This window comes from Sinocyclocheilus anshuiensis, unplaced genomic scaffold, assembly GCF_001515605.1.
Source record: "Sinocyclocheilus anshuiensis isolate Anshui unplaced genomic scaffold, SAMN03320099.WGS_v1.1 scaffold1394, whole genome shotgun sequence".
Lineage (NCBI taxonomy): Eukaryota > Metazoa > Chordata > Actinopteri > Cypriniformes > Cyprinidae > Sinocyclocheilus > Sinocyclocheilus anshuiensis.
The window spans coordinates 260,140-269,901 of record NW_015558696.1 but is presented as its reverse complement, the minus strand read 5'-3'; the positions used below and the strand labels follow the sequence as shown (position 1 = coordinate 269,901).

The 9,762-nt window shown below is 40.3% G+C and overlaps 1 pseudogene; it reads left to right on the top strand.

Annotated features, from left to right (window-relative positions):
* The window catches only part of LOC107681412 (voltage-dependent T-type calcium channel subunit alpha-1I-like), a 72,826-nt pseudogene that overhangs the window by 39,326 nt on the left and 23,738 nt on the right, over positions 1 to 9,762 (top strand).

The window sequence follows — 9,762 nt, the reverse complement described above, 5'->3', positions numbered from 1 at the left end:
CACTAGAGGCAGTTTAGCCAATCACAACACACTGGGCTAGCTAACCAATCAGAGCCCATCGCCTATTTCTGAGGGCGGGGCTTCATAAAAGCAGGAAATGATCAGCGCGTTTCTCAGAGAAGGGACAGAGCGGTGTGGAATAAAGGTAAATTATGTGAAAAATAATGCGTTTTTTTTTAAAACAAAGCATTAACACATGTTAGACTGCACCCCATAAACCCAATCAAGCCAAGAAAAAAAAAACAGTGAACCACCCCTTTAAGAACATATTTGAGAACTTCTTAAGCATTTTTCAATTGCAGTCTTACAAATTCTTGGAATTTATCGTAAGAAATTTCTTAACTTCTTTCTTAAGAAGATTTTCAGCCCCAGGTCATAAAAAAATAATTAGTATCCTTCTTTCTCTGTAGCGCCACAGCCGCAGTTCCCATTACCACCACTGGGGGCGTCCTCCCCCTCAGCCGTCCTGGAGCCGGCGGTGTAGCTGGAACAGTGCGGGTCGCTCCGCCCATGGCCTGAGGGCCGGAGGGGTCATCGGGGGGAGCTTACGAGTCCGCGGCGTTCACTCGCACCCCGCCGAACACGAGTCTCTCCTGCCCCACCCGCCATTCCTGTCTCGCCGACACCGCCGCGCTCTCTCACTCGAGCTGCCCGAGCTCCTGCAGCGCCCCCCGCTGGTCCGGAAGAAGAGCGTGTCTGCCGAACACCAGGACTGTAATGGGAAGGGCCCGGGCCCTCAGGGGCCACTGCTGGGAGAGGTTTATCCACAGCTCAACGCACGCAAAAACAAGAATGACCTGGAGGAAGACACAGAATATGTGAGTGCAGAACAACATCCTGTTACAACGGCTATAAGTGTTTCTTATAAATGAGGTTTTGTTGTTTAGGCTTACAGACAGATAGACAGACAGACAGACAGACAGACAGATAGATAGATAGATAGAAGGATAGACAGACAAATAGGTAGATAGATTGGTAGATGATAGATAGAAAGTTGGATAAATATATAGATAGATAGGTAGCTGGACAGACAGACAGACAGACAGATAAACTGATTGATAGTAGATAGATGGATGGATGGATAGATAGGTAGATGGGTAGATGGATGATAGACAGAAGGATGGGCAGATAGATGGATGGATGGATAATGGGTAGATAAGTGGATAGACAGGAGGATAGGCAGATAGATGGATAGAAAGGCAGATAGACGTATAAATAGACATATAGATAGATAGACGGGTAAATAGATAAACATGTAGATAGGCAGACAGACAGATAGGTAGACATATAGATGTATAGGCAGGTGGATAGATAGGCAGATAGATGTTAGATACATGTATAGATGGATAGACAGGTGGATAGACAGATGCACTAATGCTTTAGTAAGTGTTCAGTTCTCTCCGCTCTGCTGTTGGATCCATTATACTAATTTCAGATGATTTTCTCTGAGAAGCAGCACATGAAAAGTGGAATAAAGTTACTCATTCTCTCTGAGCCTGATGCTCTCTCACAATTTTAAAGGTCCTTTAGGAAGGTCTTCCTCTCAGTGAAGTGATTTAAAAACGCTATTGTGAATCAGTTTGAGCGTATCATTAGAGTGGCTTCAGAAGAGCGGCACATCGTCACGTCTGACAGATCACTGAGGAGAAACTCAGCTCAGTTTAGCATTTAATAAACGTCTCATCAGTGAAATACAGCAGTGGTAGATTCACAGACACGTGTGTGTGTGTGTGTGTGTGTGTGTGTGGAGGATAAAAAAAATGAAGAAGCTCATTATGAACAATGACAGCAAACACAATAGCCAAACTCCGCTGGGTCACAGCAGCTGTCCATTCGCATGAATATGGATGTCATACGGATGTATTAATCCTCATATTTTACTTCGTTTATTGAAAACGTCTCCCAGGGAAAATGAAACTGTTATTTAAAATAAATTGGAAAGAGTTGCCTTCATCTCACATAACCAGAGTCCTGCGTGCATGTGTATGTGTGTGTGTGTGTCGCAGAGCCTGTGTTTCCGTATCCAGAAGATGATGGAGGTCTATCGTCCGGATTGGTGTGAGAGGAGAGAGGATTGGTCCATTTACTTATTCTCCCCTCAGAACAAGTATGTACTCACTGCACAACTCTCCTTCTGTTCAGATCTCTGTTCAATCAGTCTGACTGACTGAATAATGTTTTCCACAGCTGTAAGTATTTGAGTAATAGTACTACACTTCTATGCTTAATCTGTACTATGAGTTCTTGTATGAATACTTTTACTTTTACTCAGTTAAACTGAAAAATGATACTTTTTTGAAGTACAAAGTGCGTATGTCATATATCAGTTAAATTGTTTCTCAATTATTTAAATAGACAAATAATATTTTTCTTTATTCTAATGTGACTTCAAAAGACGAGGGTGAGTAAATAATGACAGGATGTTACATTTTAATTGTTTAACCATTTCTGCTGCTAAGTTTAGCTGAAAATATTCATGTAACAGATTTCAGTTTAACATCTGCTGTGTTCAAGGGGTTCAGAACAATGAGAAAATAATAATTTTTGACAGGTTTTGCATCAAAATTTACTTGAATGAGAAAATCTCTACTGCCTCTTGATTTCAAACGTCAAATTTAAAAAATGTTAGAAAAGTATTTAATTTTTAATCTTTTAAATACTCAAGTACAATTAAATGTGGATACTTTAAAGTATTTTTTGAGTAGGTACATAGAGTAAAATAAAGCAATAAGCCCGTGAAGCCGTGGTTTACAGTGAATTTATAACAGCTAAGGTGCGAAGCAGGAGTGCCTAAAACCCCCTTAGCTGTTGTAAATTCACTGTAAACCACGGCTTCACGGGGCTTATTGCTTTTATAAAACGGTTATTCCATATACGTAGTAAGGTTTCACAAAATAAAACAGAGCAAATAAAGTGTAATGATATTAATAAAAACAGTATTCTTCCACCAAACAATGTAGCTCCTCAGAAACAGTTGTGGTTGCTACAAAGTGGTTGCAGAGCAACACACAAACATAAACAAAGGTGTATGTTACTTTGTAGAGTCATTTACAACAGCTTTGAACTCGGCTCAGCCAATCAGAATCAAGGACCGGAACTATCCGTTTTATAATGTTTGACATAGTATCTGTACTTTAACTTAGGTGCAAACGCCCTTCAGACAGCACCGTATGTTGACTGTATGACACCAGCTCTCGTCTTGCCGCCTCAGACTCCTGCTGCTCTGCTGAGTCTGGTCTGTACTGACCCGTCAGGATGGGTTTTCCTCATGTGGTCTGTCAGGTGTTCTTCATCACAGCCGGCAGCGAATCAGAGTTTAAATGAGACTCACAGATCTGATTATTAGAGTCCTGCTGACAGCGGGAAGAGTCCATCAGTGACGCTGCTCTGCGTGACAGAACACACATGTGAAGTTACTCAGAGACTGCAGAAGGGCAAACATGTGACCGCTGTGCATCTCAGGCCTGTTTCACAGCATGTGATCATTTCAGCACTCATATGAGCAGATCATAGCCAGCAGATGCTTTGGGTGAAGAAACGGTCACTGGATGTATTAGGGATCAGCAGCCTGTGATTCGTGCACAGCTTGGACAAACCATTAGTGATCACTGCACATCACAAGCGGTTGGGGTCACACTGGAAATCTGCTATTCAGAATCTAATTTAAATGAGAAAAGTGGTGGGAATCGCAGGCTACCTCACGATACGATACGAATCACGATACATGGCTCACGATATGATCATATCACGATTTTATAATGATACATCACGATATCTGTCTAACTATGAAAACAAAATGCCTGTGAAAAGTTTAAGTGCAAGTTTTCTCTCTCTATTCAAGTCCAAACTGTTAGAAAGCAGCACAAAAGTTCTGTAAATCAAATTTTACATGCTAAGGAAATTAATCATTTTATTCTTGGACTTGCTAAAAGCTTACACTTTTCTTTGTGTGTAAACCAACACATTTAACTGCTTATCAACTTTATACAGTATATATATATATATATAAATACGACTTATATGCAATGTGACAGAGGTAGCTGAACACTGGGATTTATGATCTGATATTCTGAGGTTTTCTGTTCAAGATTTTTCAGGAGTTTAGTTTGATGTGTTTAGCATCAGGTAAATCTTGCAGCATGACTGCTAGATTATTATTTTTTGAGGAATGTCTGAAATAATCCGTATTATTACATGTCGTTTTCTGTAAAACTCCTTGCAGATGGTGGCACTGTTATTTCAACGATTTCAGATAAAGGACACGTAAAACAAAATAGACTGTGATTGGTGTTTTTTTTGTTTAGTTATTGGTTAAAATAAAAATGTCCACATTCATTTTTTAAGGATTAGTTTTTGATATGCAGTATAAGTTCATCAGTTACCCTTGAGACCTCAAAAATATCAAAACTAAAGTGGACTAGAAACGGTCAAAAAGCCAAACACTAAAATTAAGAGTGTTGGAGTGAAAACTAACTTAAAACTAACTTAACTGTCACCCCCCATTTTTTAAAGTTACTCAGAGACTGCAGAAGGGCAAACATGTGACCGCTGTGCATCTCAGGCCTGTTTCACAGCATGTGATCATTTCAGCACTCATATGAGCAGATCATAGCCAGCAGATGCTTTGGGTGAAGAAACGGTCACTGGATGTATTAGGGATCAGCAGCCTGTGATTCGTGCACAGCTTGGACAAACCATTAGTGATCACTGCACATCACAAGCGGTTGGGGTCACACTGGAAATCTGCTATTCAGAATCTAATTTAAATGAGAAAAAATAAGGATTATTTTAGGATTTCAAAAAGTTTAAAACATATGTAAAAAAAATAAAAAAAATAATAAAAAGTATTGGCACTATTTCTATGTTACTAGCCAAATTGATCATCACATCGCAAGTATAAAATGTGCATTTTAGGAACTTTTAAATTTCAAAAGGATGTAAATCTATATGTGTCTGTATATGCCTGTGATTGGTGTTTTTTTTGTTTAGTTATTGGTTAAAATAAAAATGTCCACATTCATTTTTTAAGGATTAGTTTTTGATATGCAGTATAAGTTCATCAGTTACCCTTGAGACCTCAAAAATATCAAAACTAAAGTGGACTAGAAACGGTCAAAAAGCCAAACACTAAAATTAAGAGTGTTGGAGTGAAAACTAACTTAAAACTAACTTAACTGTCACCCCCCATTTTTTAAAATAGGCATTAAAGTGCACTATCCAAACTTAAATTGTTATAATTCATGAACACTTTGGAATACAGAGGAAAGGTTGGTCTCTTTTTAAAGATGACAGTCTGCAGATTATTGCAGAAGTGGAATTATAATTGTTTTTTTTAAATATTAAAAGGTTATAGAAATTAACATTTACTGTAAAGAAAATGCACTGTACAATTTTTATTATATTTTATATAAAAAAATATTTTACATAACAGGTTTTACTCTAAAATTGCTAAAAAAAAAAGTAAAGCCTTATGTATAAATAAGTTATGTTCCAAATTTGAAGTTGATATGAAAAAATTGAGGTTCCTGTGAGATTTTATTTAGGGAGTTATACCACAAACAGCCACCGGGTGCCATCAAAACTCCATAGAATTTTTTAAAATGCATTTTTCTGTCACAAATGTCTAAATTTCTCTGTCAATATTACATATATCACAACATAACCACCAAATATGGAATCCTGAGACTCAGACCTTTCCAATGATATGTTTTATGTCAAGAGTATAAAAAGTTTTGATTGTAAAAGACAGTAATGCATTTTGTAATATGACCCTTGACACAGCCCAGTAAGGGGGAGGAGACCGCCAAAAGATTTTAAAGTACCATTTCCATGGTAACGCAATGTCCGATTTCCAAATGGTTTTCGCAGGATGAATCTTGGGCTTCTAAGCTTTCAAACAATATATAATTTATGATGATTACTAAAATATTTGATAGAGCAAAAGGACAACAAAATAAAAGAGCGCCAAGCGTCCCACAGGTGGGACGGTGACAGTTAAAGGGTTAAACTGTCTCTCTGTCGGTCTCTCTGCAGGTTTCGTCTGCTGTGTCAGACGATCATCGCTCATAAGCTCTTTGACTATGTGGTTCTGGCTTTCATCTTCCTCAACTGCATCACAGTGGCTCTGGAGAGACCCAGAATCCATCAGGGCAGTCTGGTACGGTTCCTCAGTCTTTCACACACTCGTCAGTCTCGTCTGGCAGGAGTGACACAGTCATTTGCAGCTCGGCATGAATACTGTCACATCAGTGCTTGAGCTTCACACGGGAGAAACGAACAGAAAACTCCAGCTTTAATTTCACCTGAACAACCTACTCACATCTGAGTGTCAGACAAGATCATGACGGTGTAGCATCACGTCTTCAAATCTGACTCAAATCAAACAAATCTTGTTTTACACAATGTTTTCTCAAAATATATTAAACATACTAAACTGAAAATGTTTATTACCCATTGAAAACCATCATACGCCCTAGTAAAGACTTATCAATGCCCTAGCAACCACCAGAACACCCTAGTGACCACCCACAACACCCTAACAACCACTTAGCAACCAACAAAAACATCCCAGCAACTATTTATCAACATTACAAAACACCCTAGTAACATATTTTCAATGCCTTAGTAGTCAGCAGAACACCCCAGCAACCACCCACAACACCCTAGCAACTGCTTAGCAACCAACAAGAACACTCCACTGTGTACCAAAAATTAAAAAAACCAGAGTAACAACTTTACAACTTTTCAGTGCCCTAGCAACCACTTAGCAACCAACAATAACATCACACTAACTATATATACCAACAATACAAAACACACTAGTGATGACTTTTCAACACCCTAACAACCACTTAGCAACCAACAAGAATACTCCACCAACTATGTATCAACAATAAAAAACACCAAACAACTTTTCAACACCCTAACAACTACTTAGCAACCAACAAAAACGCTCCACCAACTATGCATCAACGATACAAAACACCAAACAACTTTTCAATGCCCTAACAACCACCAAAACACCCTAGCAACCACCCAAAACACCCTAGCAACCGCTCTAATTGTGGAGCGCTAGCAAGCGCTCGTCCTGTAGAGTCTCAGTAGTGTTGAATGAGAGAAAGCGGTTCAGCCGTGTGAATGTGACATTTCCAGCGGCATAATCACAGGATATTTCAACCCGCTGTAAAAGTCACGCGGATCATTCCTAGCACTGCTGTATCATTAGCTCTCGCTGCCGCCGCTGCTGTAACATTCGTTCTGTTTCTGTTCACCATTTGACCATCTCCCTCTCTTCTCCCGTCAGGAGCGAGTCTTCCTCACCATCTCCAACTACGTTTTCACTGCCATCTTTGTGGCTGAGATGACTGTCAAGGTAACGTCTCACCTGAGCACCTCACATTTACTACTGCTGATCGCTACATCAGTCATCACTAGTACTACTGCTGATAGTGTTAGAGGTTCAGTTGTATCACTAAGTATTGCCAGACCGGAAGAAAACACCACCAGAACACCCTAGCAGTCATTTAGGCTACGTTCACACTGTCAGTTTTTGGGATTGACAACCGCATTTACTTAAAGGTGTGAGTCTCTAAATGTCCCGTTCACACAGCAGCTTACAGTAGCTTCTCAAATACTGTCTGTATGAACGTGCAACGGGAGTCAAGCCCGTATTCCTTACCAGTTACCATAGCAAAAGTGACCAAAGTAATATCAAAGATGGAGACGTCCATAAAACTGAAAGTCTCATCACTTTAAAAGCAGCTTTTATATTTTACACACACACACACACACACACACACACACTCACACTTACACTCACACTCACACACACTCACACTCACACACACTGATGAGGCAGTTCTGCACTAACCGTGTTCATTACAGTGTCTCAGCGGTGCTGTCTGCTGCTCACACTGCTTATTCAGCTCGTTTAGATCATTTTAAAATCAGCCTTGTTAGTAAATGAGCCAATGAGAGCACTGGATACACTCGCTGTGCATGCTGGGTGAACACTCTAGTAAATAGTTCCCAGTTTAAAGCACACTTCGACTGTTGTACGGTTAGTGGAGTTTGTTCTAGTGTTCGTCTCGCTCCTGTGCTGTCGTCAGTCCAGCTCTGAAGTGTCAGGGAAGCTGTCGATGTCCTGTAGGCTCGGAGGTGAAATCAGCTTCAAACGCAGCACAGCAGCTCTTCCTCTCTCTCTCTCTGCACCTGTCAGACCTTACCGCGGTAAAACCCTGATGATGCTGTCAGAACAGAACGTTGTTCTACTGGCAGAAAGAAAAACTGCTCTGCTCTGGAGGGTCGCGGGTCTGCTCTTGATGCGCTGCAGACAGCAGCAAAAAAACATGAAACTTACCGTATAATCATACAGAGGGAGAACAGAAGACTTGAGAAAGAAGAAATCGCTCCACATATCTTTACTTCTCAATGTCAAAGGTCATGTGTCCATCAAACTCCAAAATTTCAGCATGAGATGTCAGCAAACTCAGGTCATCTCTGTCTCGTCTGTCTCAGGTGGTTTCTAAGGGTCTGTATCTGGGGGATCGTGCGTATCTGCGCAGCAGCTGGAACATTCTGGATGGGTTTCTCGTCTTCGTGTCTCTGATTGATATTGTGGTGTCGATGACGGGCGGAGCGAAGATCCTGGGTGTCCTGCGGGTGCTCAGACTGCTGAGAACATTACGCCCGCTCAGGTGAACAACTAATTAGTTGATTAGTTAGGTCAAGTAGACACATGTACCTAAACCAGCCTCATCAGGGCTTTCTTTAACCAACTAGTCCTTCAGAGATGAACAGGCTGCAGGTTCAGGATTCATCGAGGTTCAAAGATCAATTTGAGTTGCCGGAAAAACTTTAGTTTCTCTAGAACTATTTCTCATTTAGGCTCGTAAACATGCATGCAAAGATTTGACTCTGCTTCTTTGAAACAAATTGTATTGTGTAAAGCACTGTAGAAATAAAGGTGACTTGACAGTGAGGTATTGTGCGTACAAAATTTCTATTACGATTGTGATGCTAGTGGGTCAATTTGACCTGGAAATTTCATAGTTTAAGGTTTTTGCAAGAAATTTCAAGATATTTCAAGGCAGCTACATATAAATATGTATTTTGTTATGCCAGTATCTCCAACTACCTTCTGAGTGAATTTGCACGTATGCATTTGGCAGACGCTTTTAATCGAAGAAATGCATATTATTTTGAAAGTGTACATTTTTATCAGTTCATGCATGTGAATTTTGCTGGGAATGAAGCCCATGATCTTGACATTGATAATGCCATGCTCTACTGCTTGAGCTTCAGGAAGACACAAATTGTGTTTTTTTTATAATCATGTTTTAGTGTTTTTACCAGATTATTATTTTTTTTTCATAATGTGATTTTTTTTTTTTTTTAATTGAATCTAATTAGGGTCATTTTGACCCAGAACCCAACTTTTACCAGTTGAAGGGTTAAGTCTCTGAGGTTGACTGTCAGGAGGTCTGGTCTGGTTCTGTTCTTCACGGTTTCTCAGGGTGATCAGTCGAGCTCCGGGTCTGAAGCTGGTGGTGGAGACTCTGATCACGTCGCTGAAGCCCATCGGAAACATCGTCCTCATCTGCTGCGCTTTCTTCATCATCTTCGGCATCCTGGGAGTTCAGGTTCATCTCACGTTCAGTCGACAGTGATCTCTAGTCCTGCTCCGTCAGGTGCTGATCTCACTGTGTGTGTGTGTGTGTGTGTGCGTGTGTGTGCGCGTGTGTGCATGTGCGTGTGTGTGTG